Here is an 18,920-nt window from a genome sequence, read left to right on the forward strand (position 1 = left end):
ACTCTGTTTACCACGCTGTTTAGTTATGAAAGAGAGTTTGCTCACCTTTAGTGAACTCATATAAAACCTCATGATAGAAGTTCAGCATGAGGTGCAAAAAACTCTTGACTCTTCAGGAGAACAAAATGTCCTCTGGGCAGTGATGTAAAGTTATTACTGTTCTAAGGGAAAGTTTTTAAGATAGCTTCTTTGGAGGGTTTCTTGTCTGTCTTTTCTATTTTGTGTGCCTTTTTACATTTCAAAGAAAAAAATATATACAAAACATGCACGTGTGTGCATGTGTGGTCATTGCCAATAAACTATGGTTCAATTATGCTAAGCGTAAGGAACTAAAAGCCTATTAAGGGAAAAACTGTGATGGCCGCTGCTGGGATGTCAACTCTGGTCTCCTGCATGAAGTTGGATGCATTACAAGCCCTTCCACCCTGACCTCCACACCCACACTTTCCACCTTGCTTCAAGGATACACTACTGGCAACAGAAGTCAACCATTAGATGCAGTATCAACCGATGCAAACATAATTCCTTGGGTTGTTTTACTCAGCGGCATTCGTCTGAGTTTGTGCAGTGCTGGCATGTGCAAACCCTCGCCTGGTCAGAATGGCTCCACTGCTTGGCCTGTGGTTGTTTGTAGCTTTCTCGAGAACCACTCATCCAAACAACCTCACACTCAACACTGTGCTTCTTTGAGTCCTGAGCAACACACCTGGGCCCCAAAAGTTTTACATTGTTTTTTTGATGTGAAAAATATTGAACTATGTTGCTATTTCAAATCATTATAGCCTTACTCGAAATATCGTACATAAGGCCTCAAAACCACTTAAACATATGCAACTCTATGGTATACTACTTACTGTGTACTTCTATTTCAGAGGATAACATTCATTCATTCATCCTTTATTCAACCGTTTATGGTCTTGTGGGTCATGGGGGGATGGAGCCTATCCCAGCTGACATTGGGCGGGAGGTGGGGTACACCCTGGACAAGTCACTGGACTATCACAGGGCTGACATATGGGGACAGGCGACCATTCACGCTCGCATTCACACCTACAGGCAATTTAGAGCCACCAATTAACCTAATCTGCATGTCTTTAGATTGTGGGAGGAAGCCGGAGTACCTGGAGAAAACCCACGCTGACACGGGGGCTCCCCCACCCTGGGTTCAAACCCTCTTGCTGTCAGACGACAGTGCTAACCACAACACCAACGTGCCGGAAAACAATGCACTACTATATTTAAAAGACAGACTGTCAAAGTTACTGGTTATGTTGTAGATTCAAACACCAGTGAAATACACTATTAATTTCCAAATAGGTGTTAAACCTAATCACCCAAATAAACGTTGATATTAAACAATTCTTCAAACCATGGATAGGAAGCATTTGTACTTTATTATGTAACTGATATGTTGAAACTTTACATTTCAACAATTGGTTGGGAAATAATTCCAGTTTTTAAAAAAAAAATAAAATGCCCACACAATCCCCTCTGGGAATGCTATAATGTGTCGCTAAGGGCACCCAGATTTCCACAGGAAGCATCTCAAAGTCTCAGACATGAACAACCATTTTTGTGGTTTCTGGTCTTAAAACAGTGATCTGCAGCTTTGCAGCTGTCTCTGGCAGACTTACTCAATTTCAGTAGGTAAAGACATGCTCGAGTCCGCACCAATGCAGTTATAAAAGTAGAGCATAGATTTAATTAGCAGACATAATTTACCCGTGGTAACGTTATTAGTGTTATTAGTTAGTATGGCCAAGAAAAATGCCCCCAAGCCACTGCTAGTCCAGTGAAAACACAGGTGGACTCTTCACAGAGCCCTAAAGCTCCGCCCCCGCTGCTGCACAGAGCTACAGAGCACTGTTCAGCAGTGTATTCAAAGTTTTTTAATACTGAACATGTCATGTGTACAAAGTGCACCACTTCGACATTGCACGTCCTTGCGGCTCCAGCAATACAGCCACCCAGAGTAGATCGAATGAATGGTTCTCCAGATATGTGAAGGAGACACACATGCATTTATACCTACATACGGAGATTTCTTGCTTCCTAGTTAGATATCAGAAAAGCATAACATAATAAATTCTCATGCACTGGTTAAAGCAGCCGGTGGCATACATGTTTGGAGCATTCACACAAGCTGTAATATTTAAACATGACAGGAAGTTCAGGCTGTAATCATGTCAAAAATCACTTCACAATTTTCTACAATTAAGAATCAATTCACGGTTTCCAAAAATTCCAACACCTAACGCCATGTTGCACACACACAGTAATCAAGAGCTTTAATGAACACACACAGTGCACTTGACTAAAAGCCTGAAAAAAGTGCCACCTTTTCAAACCAACAAACAATTAAGAATACATTTTGAATCGAGAATGGATTCTGAATCACATCTTGACACCAAGACTCGTAATTACATTAAATCCAGACATTCCAATATAGTGCCACCCCTAATGATGGGGCTCAAATGAAGGGTGCAGGTTTAGTGAGAAAAGAGATTTACAAGCACAAAGAACATGCGTTATACACTGGGCATAACGAGATTTTGGTTGCCATGCAACAGTAATCTCCGCTGAAGTAAAAAGTCCAGTAAAATAAATCCATCCCTCCAGGTACAGCTACATTTCTCTGTGTCACACTGATGTGGCATGCAGCATAATGTAAGGCGAGGTCTGTTTTGTTTGTGCCAAAAGCCCACCCTGGAAATGCAAACGGATTTCTCATTTTGGAATGAAAGTGGCATGTCTGTGGTTTTGCTGATTATCTAATTTTCCTCTCATAATGGGCTCAGCTGTCTGCTCCTTCTCTCTGTGTCTCTTAATCTTAGTCTTGTTTGTAAAGTAAGATATGCATTGCACCTCTGCGCTGATGACAATAAATCTGAGCGCTCAAAAAAAGCAACCTGAGGAAGACAGAGATAAATGAGACGGAGGAAATGGATGAGGAATGGGACAGCCTCACAACTCTTAACTAATTCCTTCAGCAGGGGGACAACACAGAAAGCATGATTCATATCCGGCATTATGAAGAGAATGATGAATCTACTGCCGTCGGCCGTGTATTGTCCTCGGCTCACCATAAAAGACTAAGAGTATTCCAAAACATCCAAAACACGCTGTAAAGTGTATCACATAAATGATAACACACTGTTGATACCATACTGTTGAATTTCTTTACATAAAGAGGGGCCACAAATGGAGCCCATTAAGGAGCAGGCCCTGAGGTAGAAAGACTTAACTAATAGATAGAAAAGAGTCGGAATTTGCCTTTAATTACTACAGTCATTGTCATTATTTACTATATTATCATACATGATATTATCAAAGAGAAAACTCTTTTAAAGTGAAACCATGTAAGAAACAACACACTCTTCCTTTTACAGATCAAAAAAAGCTCAATATAAAACAGCTTACGGTTGCTAATGCTAACAAACATTTAATTGCATCAAATATATTTTTACATGTTTCACTGAAGTTGTAGTTTGGAAGAGTAATTTTACAAACAATAGGGAGTACTTTTTATACGTACTTTTCATATATATATTTTTTATGAAACAACAAGGTATATGGTACGCCCCTCGCAACTGGCGACTTTGCTACATTCTGTGTGTTCTCTAAGCTGTTTCAGTCTAATACATACACAATAACATCACATAATGCAGAGAACTTCAGAATTCAAGTTTCTCTCTTTCACCAAACCAAGACTAGCTTAACTGCCTTGTTAACTCATCATAAAACACATTTCATTCAAACTCCACAACAACCACCTTGCTTAGTCTAGTGAGTCGTTTAGTTAGTTAGTCCTCTGTTTCAACAGTTAGTGCTCTGCTCTGTTGCTGCAGGCTGGTTGTGTACAGTCCTGTAATGTTATCCCCACCACTGGCACTCACCATGTTTGTCAGCTCAGCTTCCTGTTTCACCAGACTGACCTCTGGTGGTGCGTTATGTACACTACAACACATCTTCACTACAGCCTCTCTAGTATGAGGTTAATAGAAAGATGAGCATCCATATTTTGATGGCTTTGAAAATTATACTGTTGGGATTTCTAAACACACTGCTGTACCATACACGTAATATCATGACACCGCCCAATAAATAGGTCTAATTAACGAAGCATGGCTGTAACATGGCTCAAATTTCTATTTGTTTGTCTTAATAAAAATGAAATGTTGCAAACTTTTTTTTATTTTTTGCATTTCAAGGGGCTTTATGCAAAATTCAGAATGTTTTAAGTAGATTGGACACGGTTCCCAACATGGAGGTGGCTGAGCCAGCAGCTAGCAGCCAAGGGGCAACCTGAGGTTGGGCGCTACGCCTCCACAACGATGCATATCGCTATCAGCTGTAACCACTCTAAGAGTAGATTGCAGAGTGGCGCCACTAAGCTAGTCCGTGGGGTTAACACACTAATATGCATGTGCTGCCAGACCGGCTTACCACAACTGACTGTAGAGAAGCTCCGATTACAACAGTCTCCGCTCAGGACACTATTACTCCACTATATCTTTACAAAGCAAATAGTGGTTTGCTGCTATATTAATGTTGTAAATGCTGCATACAACTGTAATCATGTATATTTAGAAAATCTGTAAAATCAGTGTAAATTATTGCCAGCTGCTTTGGATACTGTGATGGCACCAGCATTAGGTCATTTCTTTAAATGAACATGTATATTGGGGATCTTTATACATTAAACATACATTAAAATATTGAATTTTTCTATGGTACTTTTGTGCTTTAGTTACCTCATGGCACCCCTCCAGGTTTCACCCCTAACTGCCCTCTGGTATTATATTTTAAAGGCAGTAAAATAATGATGCAATGATGAGTAACACATTCATTTAAATGTCTCCCCTCTCAGTGCCCTCATCCCACCTGTACCACTTCCTCCTCAAACAACACATCAAACATATTAAAGCAAACGCTACAACATCTCAAATTCTTTATTAAGTTTTTGATGAGGAAGCAGAGCAAGGTCGATCGGGGTACCATTTGACATTTCCAATTTGTTTGGGCCGTTCCTGCCTCCACCCATCCCCCCCTAACCTGCTGAGGTGGCCCAGGGCTGTTTGGCAGCAGTTGGTGAGGAGCCCGTGGCTGGCTGCGAAAGTGTTTGTTTGTGGCTGTTGCTTATTGCTGATGCTGTTTGATATCTTGGCTGGAGTCTTATCTGTTCGGTTGCCGAGGTGCTGCAGTTGCTCTGATATCTTGAAAGGCAGCTCGGTTTGGGCAGCTGTCAATGTCTGCTCCTTCCTCTCTCTCCTCATATCTCTCTCTATCGCTCCCGCTCGATCTCTCCCACCCTTTTTAATCATTCAGATCAAAACAAGGGCGGTGGGAACCTGATAGTGAAATAATTGTAAATTTACAGCTTTTACTGTGCAGTTGTCACAGCAATTTTATTGGAAAGGACAAAAACATCTAAAATTGCAGATGCATCTGGTGATTAAGCTCCCTTTCTATAAAATTAATGTTTGCACACCAGAAGGCTGAGACATTAGCAAAAAGTGTTTAAATTCCTGATGCTAGTTCATTTTTCCCAGAGCTGCCTGTTCACCGTGTTATCTAGTCCTCCATAACATGACCAGCTGTTGAGATATAACCTTATCAAGATTTATGTATTTGAGGCTTTTGTTTGTGCCGTATCAGGAGTCTGTGACAGCTACTGGCAAGCGGGGAGACTGAACTGTTATGGGCTCTCATAAAAGGCAATTTCTATATTGAGATTGTTTTCTATATGGGTAGGTTTATTTTGTTGCGTACGGAGGGATGGATGCTGCAGTTGCTGCTGTGCTCAGACTCGGCCATATCCTACCTCGGGGAGCACTGTTAAGTTCATAGCTGATGCTAACACATAGATCTTAAACAGTGGGGTGCTAATGTAGCATATGGTGGACGTGGAGGGAAATTAACAAAGCATGTGGCTGCTCGCATGACATGAAAGAGTAACAGAGTCGCAACAGGCTGGATTTGTGGCTCTCTGCTGCAGTCTTTTGGTGAATTACTGTGGGTGCTGGTGGATTCCACAGAAGACATTTAAAGTATGCAATTTTGTTTGATCTGGTGCTGCAAACATTATCTGAAAATCTCAGTATTGCAGCATCTAGTTGCCCCTAAATGCATAATGAAAATAATTCATCCATGTGACCATAATAGCTGCGCCCATGTATGCACACTCCAATGCATGTTTCAAATGCTACACATTCTGCAGGATTTATTCAACTGTGTGCTCGGCTTTACATTTCCAGACTACGGCGGCGGGCAGGGCTCTAAACAAAGCAATCAGCTGGTTAAACGTTATCAGAGCACCTCGACAAAATGAGTGGTAATGCCCCTAACATTTCTCCCCTTATTTCTCTCTCCAGCTGATCAAAAAGCCGTCACGCCACATTGCGCCCTGTAATGGTTTTTTGTCTGGACTCCTTGGTATTTAAATGAACAAAAGGAAAATGTCGCGCCAGACTGTGGCTGTGTGTATTCTGTCTACATTTGTGCGAGTATGTGCACTCGCGTTCAGGTATATGTGTGTGCTTAAGAGAGATGGAGAAAGCTGAACTGAGAGATTGACTCATCCAAGAGAGACAGGCAGACAGAGAGAGAGAGAGGAGAGAGAGGACACCACGGACAGGGTGACTGATCAGGACACATCAATAATTATCTGTTTACTTGCTGCAGCCTCTGAATTTAATACAACCTCTTTGTCCCTCTAATAGTTAGCAATTGTGCTTTATTGGATAGGAGCTTATTATTATTGTTTGTGCATGAGAGACAGAGGGAGAGATATTAAGAATAAGGCGCTATAAGTCATTGCTTGTGCAGCGTACAAATGAGTTTGCACAAACACGCCCAGGTTGATGTTTTTGTGTCTGTGTGTCACAGAGTTTGTTCCATCAAAGCGTTTCTATAAATAGCAGCAACGCCGCTCGCCAGCTACGCAGCATGATGTGTTATATAACCTTGTCGAAATGCATACTGAGACCACATCAGCATCAACAACTAAGCTGCTACCTGTTCTAATGCTGCAAGGCTCCCTCTCTCTCTCTCACACACACATGCGCCAACACACCGATTACATGCTCCTCTTCATTATTCATGTGGCATTTCTGCCTTTACTAGAAGGTATACAGGAAAAGGGGCAGGGAGGAGATATGAAGTGTGAAATGGCAGAGGTTTACTGCAATAACTCCAGCTTAGAAAATACATTTAGTTCATTCATAATAGCTATTAATTACTATAATTTATCGTTCCTCAGTTTATTTTGTCAAAAGACATAGCTGACATGTCTAAATTGACGATCAGTAATACGCCACAGTATGATTTTGGAATACGGATGAGCATGACTTTAACTTTTGTGCATTTGCTTTTGAATATTGTCTAGAATACACCTTTTTATAAGCCAAAAATGAAAATCTGTTTTCAGCTTTGTTACGATACATTTTCCTGATAATCCAATGGGCTTTTAAATTGTTTGTTATGCTTACAGAGTAGGAACATTTTAGGAGCGCTTCATCCTCTCCAAATTTAGAAATACACGATTTCTCTGGAAAGCATAATACTTAATTAAATATTATTTACATGTAAATACTGTTATAATCTTGTGAGAGTTTGTTTTTTTTTTCAATATAAAAGCTTACGTGCAAAATCTTTACATATAAATCTCTATTACATTCAAACCTTTGCCAAAAACACAATGGCCAGAAAAAATGTTGTCACTGCATGTGTCTGCAAACCAAGTATAGTACATCTGGAGATTACAAGGAGGTTACATTTGCATGTTAATATGTAGCGTATACGTTGAGACTTTATGTTTAAACACTGTGGTTAATGTGGTTTAGACACAAAACCATATGGTTATGGTTAGGAGAAGATCATGTTTTGACTTAAAATACCTTATTTTAATTTTAGGGGCACATTTCTCACTAGAAAAGCAGTAATGTCTTGCAGAAACTACCGCTTTTCCTGCCACTATCCCGGCAGGACACTAAGTGATGTCTGGGTAAAATGCAACCATTTTTGTGCCACTATCCCCAGTTGAAAAACAATGACAGGTCCCTAGTAATACTCGCATTTGGGATCCATAAAAGCCACTGGAAACACAGCATTTCACCCAGGTGACACGCAATCCACCATCCCCCTCCGCCTCCCATAACAAAATTATATATTCCATCACTTTAGAAGTGCTGATCTGAATCCTTGTTAAATGTAGAAATGTAACATGCCAACATTTTCTTCTGGCGACTGGGCTTTTGCCAAACGGGTTCACACAATTCTGATTAAGCCTATTGCCAGTGGGTAAAGCTCTCTGTATTTCATAGTATACTGGAGTTGCTGTATCTGGTGTCTGTGGTGAATTTTCTGTGCAGGTGCGACTGGTTTATATCAACCTAGCCAAGCTAAAGGGGGCAGGATGTGTTGGGGGAGACCATTCCAACGGAGCAGCTAGTAGGAGTACGGCGGAAGCTGTGGTGGACAATCCGAGCGTCCAAGCAAAGTGTTTGGAGTGGGTGCTCCAGATAAAAAAGAAACGTAGTACTCACAGGAAGGATTTAAGTCAAGATATTTGCACAGGAAGACTTGAAGAGCGCACTCCAGGATGATGGGGGAAATGTGGTGAGCTCCCCTGCAGGCATACATCATAAGCACATGTCGACAATGTTTGTCTAATTACTCCAATTGTCAGAGAGGGGAGACAAAAGTTCCACACTGCAGCTTTAATGTTGTCCATAAATATCAATGGTGTGAGATCATTTCACTACAAAATTTCCAGGACGTCTCATATCTTTGAATGATTCACTGGATTATCTACTTTAGTCCATCTGGCTGATCATTTTTATTTCTTTCAAAGAGAAACATTTTTAAAAACCTTTCAGGATTCAGTGATTTTCATTTCGTATTCCTGATGATCCAACACACAGTATGTGGATTAACTATGCACATCAATAAAACACTCTGAAGCATGGGGCACCTCAGCAGGCATGGGGTGACATACACATACATGCTCGAACACATCCTTCCCCCCATCCTTTATCACACCATTGGTCGCTGCATGATTCCCTGCTTACTTTTAATCCAACGAGGTGTGTAATGGCTGCAGGGATGGGGGCTCTTTAAGATGACTGCTGCGGTCACGGCTCAGGAGAATTCGGCTCAGCTGCAGGAGACGCAGGCTTTGGCGACAGCAGCGCCATTCCTCTTATCTCTAACCACTTAGCACTGATCGAAAACAACTTGATAGGAGGGGAGCTAATTGGAGTAAATGTCACCACTGGGTCATTTAGGAGCCAAATGGGGCTATGACTGTATTTATTGTAAATGATTGTGACTTATCCCCTCTGAGATAACTCATGTGGAGGTGAAAAATGTGCATGTTTCAAGATGAGTGAATCTATCTTTTTGGTGCGTCCACTTCGAAAAAAAAAATACATCTTTCAGCATGTGACAAAGTATGAAAATATATGTGTCTGAAATGTTCGTGTGTGAAAGTTGGGAGTGTGTGCGTACAATATGTTACACACTTACCATAAAGTTATGTAGGTAAGGTTTAGGAAAGTTAAGTTCCATAGGTTAGATTTAGAAAAAGGAACATGGTTGGATGTCGTCACTTCACAGATTTAACGTGAAGTTACATCCTTAACATAGAGTTACTGATGTTAGAAAAGTAATGTGATGTAGGTTAGGTTTAGGGAAATAAAGTTATGTAGGTTAGGTTTGGGAAAAGAAACAAGGTGGGGCATCGTCATGTTATGTACTTTACAAAAGGTTACATTCTTAACATAGGGTTATGTAAGTTAGATTTAGGCAAGTAAAGTTACATAGGTTAGGTTTAGGAAAACAAACACGGTAAGGCATTGTCACATTAGAAACCAAAGGTAAAGTTATCTACTTACAATGAAGTTATATAGATTAGGTTTAGAAAAGTAAAGTTACGTAGGTTAGGATTGGGTAAGTAAAGTTATTTAGGTATTCACATTTAGGCAGGGGCGTAGCCATCATTTCAGAAGTGAGGGGGACAAATTGTTAAGAGGTCTACTGAGTGTTTTTTTATCCTCTCGCATTCAATTGCACCCCTCCTTAGCGGCTTAAGAACCACATAACCACAAACAGCCACAGTACAGCACCAGGGGACCAACTTCAGTTCTTTAAAATGATATACTATCAAAGTTTAAAGTTTTAGCTGCCAAACTCTGGTTGAGTTGACACAGAATGACCCTCGAGCATCTACGGGTAAGTAGCCAAAGAATTAAGTGCCAAATACCTGCCTGGTTTCTCCCTGTCCCTCTTCTATCCATCACAATAATATAGATAATAAATGTGCAAAGCAAAATTTATAAATAGAATAAAGAACAGCAGTGGTGACATAGCTGTGGAAATTAATCGCAGAGTCACTTTTATGCTATAGATATTTTTTCTCAGGCAGTTATATTGTCTCCTCACCTGTGAAGACCCTGCATGATCATCCTTGCTGGCCTCTGGTCCACTGTCTCCTCCCTGACCCTGCTCTTTCTATTGTGGCAATAAAGATTAAACAAATATGTGCAAAGCAATAGTGAGCACAAGTTCTTATTAAGGAGGAGTGGGTTTATTCCTAGCATGAAACTAGCTAGCAAGCGATTTAACATAGGTAACAATAACAGTAGTATTCTTGTTAACTAGCTTAACTTGATATAGAGCTCGTAAGTCACGCCCCTTCCGGTAGACCCCCATCGGACCTCTAGGCTCGGAAAATATGAAAGGGAGTCAATGGAGAGAAAATTATTATTTTCTGGTCCCAGTCATTAAATTCCTTGGATTACACAAATGTTTTGTGTGGGTCAAAATAATATTTTTTCATGTTAAGAGTTTGACAGTTTATTGTATGATTCTTCAGTTAAAGGCTGTGGAAACAACGTAATGAGAAAGACTACATGTCGCCTATGTGACGTCACGTCATCACAATTTCCCTCCACTTCTCAATTCACAGTGCTGCTGCTGCATCTTCTGTCACAATCTACGGAGCCATCAGATCAAGATGCCGGAGTGTTTGTACCCGAATGTCACCATTCCAACAAGAACAGACTTGTAGAGGTTTTGGCCACGCTTGACGCCAGGGCCACACTGCCTGCGGAAGTGCTGCGAAGCGCAGCGCACCGAAATTCTCGCGCGAGCCGGAGCACTTCCATTCACATAAGACATGCATTTCTCCACGCTGGTCAACAAGCGGTTCTGCTTCCAGCTGTTGTCTCCGTCACCCGGCTTGACATGCGCTCGCGGCTCGCGCAGAAAATAGACCAGACGCTGAAACGATCGCTGTAGGGCGCAAGCTGGCCACGGAGCTGCGCGGCGCAGCCGGTGTGGATGACACAATCGGTTAACACGTGCGCCGAAAGGAAACTGGCTTCGCTTCGAGGCTATTCGCAGCGCTTCCGCGGGCGGTGTGGCCCTGGCGTAAGGCTTTTGTCCTCTCCTTGGAAGAAGGCGGTGAAGTGTACCAGAAACACAGCCATGTTCCGAGTGTGAGTGGTGACGTATATCATACGCGTCGAGAACAGCGAAGAGCTGTAGTCCACAAAGCTCTCTCACACAAAACTTAACAGTATCAAACTTCTTCCCACTAAATTGTAGCCTTATTTGCATGAAAAAATATATTAAAAATTCACAAACAACCTATGTGAAATTCAAGGCACAATTCAAATGGGACCAGAAAATAATTTTCATCTAGCCATTGAAATACATTATGAGAAATAGATTTTTAAGGTCCCATGTACCGGAAACGGAAACACGCAACTTACGAGCTCTACATTGGCATCTATTAATTAGTCATCATAGCAAACATTATCTACATGCAACAGCATTACTCAACTTACATGGTTTGTTTGAAAGAAACTGTGCAAGGTGTTTTGCTTCTTGCTGGCTGGTTTGCTGAACATAGTTAACACACAGCGGTGCCCAGCAGTACACGTCTCGTCTGTGTGATTGATTCAGATCACAACATGACAGCATGTGTATGCCACCTGGCGCCGTCTACTCATGGTGCGCTTAAAGACGGCTCGGAAAAACACGTTGCCACATGTTAAAAACAAATTGAACGGTTGTTCAACTAGACCGCTGTAAAAAGTGAAACGTGAAACGTAAAAAGTTACATAAATTAGGTTTAGGAAAGTAAAATTAGGTAGGTTAGGTTTAGGAAAACAAACATGGTAAGACACTGTCACGTTACAAACCTAAGGCAAAGTTATCTATCTGGCATTAGGGAAGTGTCTCTGGGACACCAGAGATCACTGTCTAGCCTCCTGGAGGTGTCGTGGGACCAACTAGACGAAATACTGGTGAAAGAAGGTTCCCACCCGATGACCCCAAAGACATGTTAGTTATCACTGCTCACTGGTCTGTATAGTTAAGCCTTGCCATAATAGCTTATCATAGGGCTTAGGAGGTTTTTCACTGAGTGCTGATCCTTTCTCTAGAGCACAAACTTCTTGTGTTTATTTAAACTAACAATACAGTTATGTAGATTAGGTTTAGAAAAGTAAAGTTACTTAGGTTAGGATTGGGTAAGTAAAGTTATGTACGTCAGATTTGGGAAAGTTAAATAAATTAGGTTTTGGAAAGTTAAATAAATTAGGTTTAGGCAAGTAAGGTAAGGTAGGTTAGGTTTGGGTAAGTAAAGTTATGTAGGTTAGATTTAGAAATGTTACATTAATTAGGTTTAGGAAAGTTGCATAAGTTAGGTTTAGGGAAAGAAACATGGTTAGACATCATCACATTACGTACTTTGCAAAAGGTTACATATTAAACATAAAGATACGTAGGTTAGGTTTAGGCAAAGAAACAAGGTTGGGCAAAGTCTGTTACATACTTAACAAAAGGTTACATACATAACGTAAAGTTACATAAGTTAGGTTTAGGCAAGTAATGTTAAGTAGGTTAGGCTTAAGAAAACAAACATGGTTAGGCTTCATCACAATACAAAGTTATCTACATGCCATTAAGTTATGTAGATTAGGTTTAGAAAAGTAAAGTTATGTAGGTTAGATCGAGGACAGTTACATAAATTAAGTTAGGAAAGTAAAGTTACGTAGGTTAGGTTAAGGAAAAGAAACAAGGCTGGGCATCGTCACTTTATGTACTTAAAATAAGGTTACCTACCAGTGTTTCCCATACATTCATTTATCTGTGGCGGTGCGCCACGTATAAATTATCTCCGCCACATATAGATTTTTATGCTTTTGGCGCTACCTGTTCGACCTCGCTCATAAACACTTTATAATGGGACTCACTGTCTGTGAATGTAGCTTGTCGTTAATATTCCGGTGCAATAGGTGGCGGTATGCATCGTAACTCTCTATTTTACGTGGCTCTTCTATTTTTGTCGCACTATGCTCCCCTACACGACCCTCCAGCAGATAAAAACTATATGAAATAGTGTGCTAAACGAGCACAATGTGTTTTTAAATGAATAAACCATTATCAGAGGTGATATGTGATGATTTTTTCCATGCATTTACCCATGGTTATTCGTGACATTGTGTAAATGTCCGTGGCGGACATTTGAAAGCAAGTAGATGACAAACAGTACAGTAAACTGGTAGATAACTCAAATATACGTAATAACTTAGGTGGGAAATGCTTTAACATTTCGTGCAGCCTACATGCAGCCTCTCGGCGCTGCAAACGGTAAACAACCCCGCTGGCTTCTCTACGTGTCGCTTCTGTACACAGTCAGTGGAGCCCAGATGAATATAGCACGACGCTACGCTGACGTGACGCTTGCGTTTTCAGCCGGTGGAGCCCAGCCGTGTGGTTCTGCTCGTTAGTAATTAACTCTGACGTTGGATGTTCCCTCCTTCACACAGATGAGTATTGAAAAATATTTTCAATACCCCCCCCCAGGCATCATCGCGGTATGTACTCAGCGTAAAGTTCTCTACTAAACTTAAAGTTACATAGGTTATATTTAGGAAAAGATACATGGTGACGACAAACCTTAAAATAACTCAAAGTTCACTTGGTCACACACACCAGTCTTCTGAGGGAAAGTCCTTTGTTTCTTTTAATCAGACCCGGCGGCATGGGCAGGCATTGGGGGGCAGTGCCCGCCCACAGAGTCAGCTGTGCCCGCCCTCGACTGGAAGCTGTTTATTTTTTGGGGGTTTTGTTTTTTAACTCAGAGTGGCCAACTCTCTCTTATTCCTATCTTGTTTTGACGATCATACAGTTCAACCAATCCAACCAACAAATGAAGTCAACTTTCAGCCAATTACAGACAGAGGGGGGCGGGTGCTGACTCATTCATTCATGGACAGCATCGATAATTAATATCGCCGCGAGGCGCGAGCTATGGATATCCGGAATTATTTCCAAAAAAATATAACGACGAGAAGTGACAACGCGAACGGGGGGGAGCAGGAAGCAGCAGCACCATTGACTTTAACTGGAAACGTAAGCACTGAAGTCAACAGTAACACTGAAGTAAACATTCATGCTAGGAGGGTTAGCTACGGCAGCTAGGGAGAACAAGGAGCAGCACAAAGCAGCATAACTCGTCTGCATGGAAGAAGCGTGAGTGATGACGTCAACAACAACACCACCACACAGGTTCACGGTAACACTGCAGCCACGAGGGACAGTCACACACACACATCTTACAGATACACCCACTTAGGGTACTTAAAGGCAGAAGGGTAACACTGATTTGTTCTGCTCCTTGTGCTCCCTAGCTGCTGTAGCTACCTCTCCTAGTTTGAATGTTTACTTCAGTGTTCAGCTTGACATCAGTGCTTATGTCTCCAGAAATGCTTGACTTTTGAGTTGAATAAATGGACAGAGCACTACAATATTGTTTTTTGTTTGTTTTTTTAGATTTTGGGATGAACTGCCCCTTTTTGGTGAGGGAAAATAATATTTCTCAGCACTGTAGGAGTGGTCACAGAGCCATTGTTCAGCCTGAAGTAGTTTGAAAAAGTTTGCCCCCCTAAAAAAATTTAGTGCCCCCCCTTTAATTTGTTTCTGCAGCCGGGTCTGCTTTTAATGGTCACGCAATCACAACCTACCCAATTCTATAGGATATATACAAATTACTGGTGCATTACTTTTGTAGATATACATACGACAGTGCAAGGGAACAGCCTGAGTGTAAACAGATGCTGCCATCCAACAAACCTCACCCCCACACTGTCTGACAGTGTGGCAGAGCCTGCTGACTGAGCAGTTACACACATATAGACAGAGAGAAAGGGAAAGTGTTAAATTGGAGGAGGGCAAACAGAGGGGAACTGTCTCACAACAAGTGTGTGAAGTGGATGGATTATTAAGAGTGTGTGCAGTCATGTGAGATAGATATGGCTGGGTAAAAGCAAGGGCGTGTGTGTGTGTGTGTGTTTGCAAGTGTACCCTTATCTTAATTGTGATTTCCATATCAATTTGGGGTTTATCCAAAAAATTTAATCATTTTATGTGATTTTCTGTGTGTGACTTGCACTGCATATTTTGCAAACTGAGAGAGGAAAGAAGGGGGGGATGTGAAAATCTCTCAAGACTGGAGTTACAAGTTTCTCAGATGTTGCTCTGTCTCCTCTCAGCGTCTCATCCTCTCTAATTCCTCGGTGCTTTGTGTCCTACTACCCTCGTTGCAGGCCACCTTAGCGTATTGTGGCCTTAAATCTCTCTGTGACTGCTTTCATCATCCTCTACTCCTCTGTCAACCCCAATGACTTGCTCCTCCACCCTTCCCCATTCCCCCCATTTTCCTCTCCATGCCGTATCTTCCTCTGGTACTTCCCTGGCGTGGTTCAGTGCACACGTAAAGCCCAACACGCCGAGCCACTGACCGCAATCGCCTCAACTGCACCTGGTCAGGGCATGCTGCACACTCACATGTCAGAGAATACACACACCTTAACCCCAATTCTCCACCTGAAGAAGACATAACATGACAGTCTTGAGCTGCTGTAGCAGTGGTAACTATCTTCATAAATGCACAGCAAACTCTTGAGCCTTAAATCATCGCTACATTAATGATAGACAATCAATTATCCATTAAAAGCTAATAAAATACAAACCCTTTGCCTGATACGGGCTATTTTCACATAGTGTTGTGTGTAGTATACTTTGCTGTAGGAATCATAAATTAAGAATACTGGTTAATTATTTAAATCATAAATCAAACAAAATAATGCTGTCGCTCAAAATTGCTACCTCTGCTCCCGCCGCTGTCATTATTAATAGCTACACAGAATTCAACAGATAGAGCATAATAAGTCTGCTCAACTTGCAGACTCTCTCTGTTTATATCATTTTCAGCCCAGCGTCCATTAAAACAAACCCTAACTCACTCTTATATCACTGAAAAAGGCTGCAGCCAGCATCAACTCGCAACCCACTTGAGCCGTGCCTGCATCATCGGCTCTAATCATCTTACAGACACATGTATATTTAAACATTCATATCACACACACATATGAAAAAACAAAACAGCTGAGACTTTCTTCCCCATGTTCATTTCATAGCATTAAGATCAAATGCGGTACCGAGGGAGTGCTGCGTTTACCGACAACGCGAGGAGAGGGAAGTGCGAAAACATGGAAGAGTGCGGACTAGATCAATAAAGACATGTGTTTATTAGATTGAGGCGAGCTGTGACAGAGCCTGGCCCAGGAGTGGAACACTGGCGTGTAATCTTGTACTGTTTCTCTCTCCCTGCGGAGTGGCAAACTCACTCACTCGCGCCTTGGGCCATCAAGAAGCATGCAATATACAGCCGTCAATCTGGTTTGGGACCATTGACTGGGGAAGGGGAGACAGCGGAGACTGGCTGATGTGTCTTATGTTCTCCAGGTGGGCTGCAGGAGTGCTAGAGGATTTAAATACAGTTTGAGGAACTTAAAGGGAAAGTTTACCCTAAAATCAAAAATACATTTTCTCCTCTTACCTGTAGTGCTGTTTACCAGTCTAGATTGTTTTGGTGTGAGTTGCAGACTGTTGGAGATATCGGCGTAGAAATGTCTGTCATCTCTCCAGTATAATGGGACTAGATGGCACTCAGCTTGTGGTGCTCAAAGTGCCAAAAAAAAAAAAACATTTGAAAAACTCAACAGTAATGTCTCTTTCCAGAAATCTTGACATGGATACTCAAGATAATCCACAGACCTTGTTGTGAGCAGTTTCATGTGAACTATTTGCTTCCTACCAAACTACACCCGTCAACTGTATCACTGCTCAGAAGGAAGCGTGCATCTACTCACAGACAAGAGGCTTGTGCTTGAGACAGTGCAACATGTAAACATTAATGCTGTTCACCTCGGCTGAGCTGAAACGTTAGCTAGCTCAGTGGTGCTAGGTGAGCTAGCAGTAGATGCACGCTTCCTTATCGACCAAAATAAACCAGTACCAAGTACTATCAAAACTTCTCCAGTCAAATGACACCTACATCCAATTCCTTTTTGTACCCAGATATAGAAAACAAAAGCGTATATGGATGGATCTGCTTTCTTAAATTAAAGGCAACACGTGATTGGCCGCAGCAGTGTGGTGAAGTCAAGTTAGGTGGTTTTGATGGAGTAATTAGTACAGTAATATAAATAATATAAATATTTTAATTTTGAACACTATTAAAATGTATTTGTGTAAAACTCATTTAGGATGGGGTGATGGCATTTTACACAGCTGACTGCTTCCATTCAAATGATTGGTACCAAATGACGTTGAAAAAAACAGTACTCTAATGGTATTGGTATGACTTTAAGGGTACTAGTACTGACATGAGTTTATGGCTCATGATTTCTGGAAAGAGACATTGCTGTTGAGTTTTTCAAATGTATCTTTTTGGCACTTTGAGCACCACAAGCTGAGTGCCATCTGGTTTCATTATTAGAGAGAAGGCAGAAATCTTTACAGCTGATATCACCAACACTTAGCAACTAACACTCAAAAACTAGACTGATAAATAGCACTACAGGTAAGGGGAAACATATTTCTTTTAATTTTGGAATGTAGTGTACCTTTAAGGCACAAACAGAATGCTTCTGATCTATTGTTAGTATATTGTATTGTGTTCTCCATCTCCTTTAACTTAACATTTAGACTACTAGTATTCCACTCTTGTGCAGCAGACAGTTTTCAATAGTATAGCTGCCCAATTAGTGCACTGCTACATTTGTTTGTTGATGTCCATTGGCCATTAGTCTGTATGCCAGTATTGATGCTTGTGATTATTCCTCGGCTAAATGCACCATTGGTCTCTTTAAACACAGCCAAAGGGCCATTTGTAAAAAGAGACTTTTGGCACGCGCACGTCTCACATTTTATTTGTGTAATGAATATGTGCTCTATTATTCATTTGTTATGCTTGGTAACATCCACAAAAAGTAACTGAGCTGGAATGATAACAGAAGAATCTGGTGATTGAGACAAATGGAGCTCCACTGCGCAATGTACAGTAACAATACATCAGCCGCAAGCAGCAGGCATGTTGTTCCATAGAGGATTGATGGAGAAAATAGTGTGGAATGTGTTCTCTCTTTCATTACCATGCTTATTCTCCACAGCGGTGTGCCAACATGTCTGAGTCAGAGTGAGTGAGGTTTCCAAATAACCTGGACATGAGCCAACTGTACCGACCTATAGGAGATACTGTAGCTTGTGACATCTGCTGACGTTCACAATCAAGTCTTTAAACAACAGGGGTGGATACACAAACAAAATGTCACCAAACTGAAAAAGAAAAAGAAAGGGGAGGATCTAACCTTTAGAAAACTGTGATGTATTTGTGGACCTGTGCAACGACTCTTAAATGGGAAGGTGCTCTCAGGTAAAACTGTGCCCCTTCATCTTTTCCATCGCTGTAGAATTTAATTATATCAGGACAAACCCCTTGAGATGTACCATCACATTTTCAAAGCGGTTCCGGGACAGCACATGACATGATGTTAAATGAC

At 41.4% G+C, this 18,920-nt stretch overlaps 1 protein-coding gene across 3 annotated transcripts in view; it reads right to left on the reverse strand.

The window, feature by feature from the left end:
* The window catches only part of nlgn2a (neuroligin 2a), a 243,272-nt gene that overhangs the window by 177,444 nt on the left and 46,908 nt on the right, over positions 1-18,920 (reverse strand). The window contains exon 1 of one of the 3 annotated variants that reach the window (XM_049568559.1): positions 8,547-8,565. The exons of the other annotated variants lie outside the window; for them this stretch is intronic. The gene's annotated coding sequence lies outside the window, so the exon portion shown is untranslated. Of the gene's footprint in view, positions 1-8,546; positions 8,566-18,920 lie in introns of those variants that run through there. 3 annotated transcript variants of the gene reach the window in all.

Source organism: Epinephelus fuscoguttatus, linkage group LG23 (genome assembly GCF_011397635.1).
Source record: "Epinephelus fuscoguttatus linkage group LG23, E.fuscoguttatus.final_Chr_v1".
NCBI classification, from domain to species: domain Eukaryota; kingdom Metazoa; phylum Chordata; class Actinopteri; order Perciformes; family Serranidae; genus Epinephelus; species Epinephelus fuscoguttatus.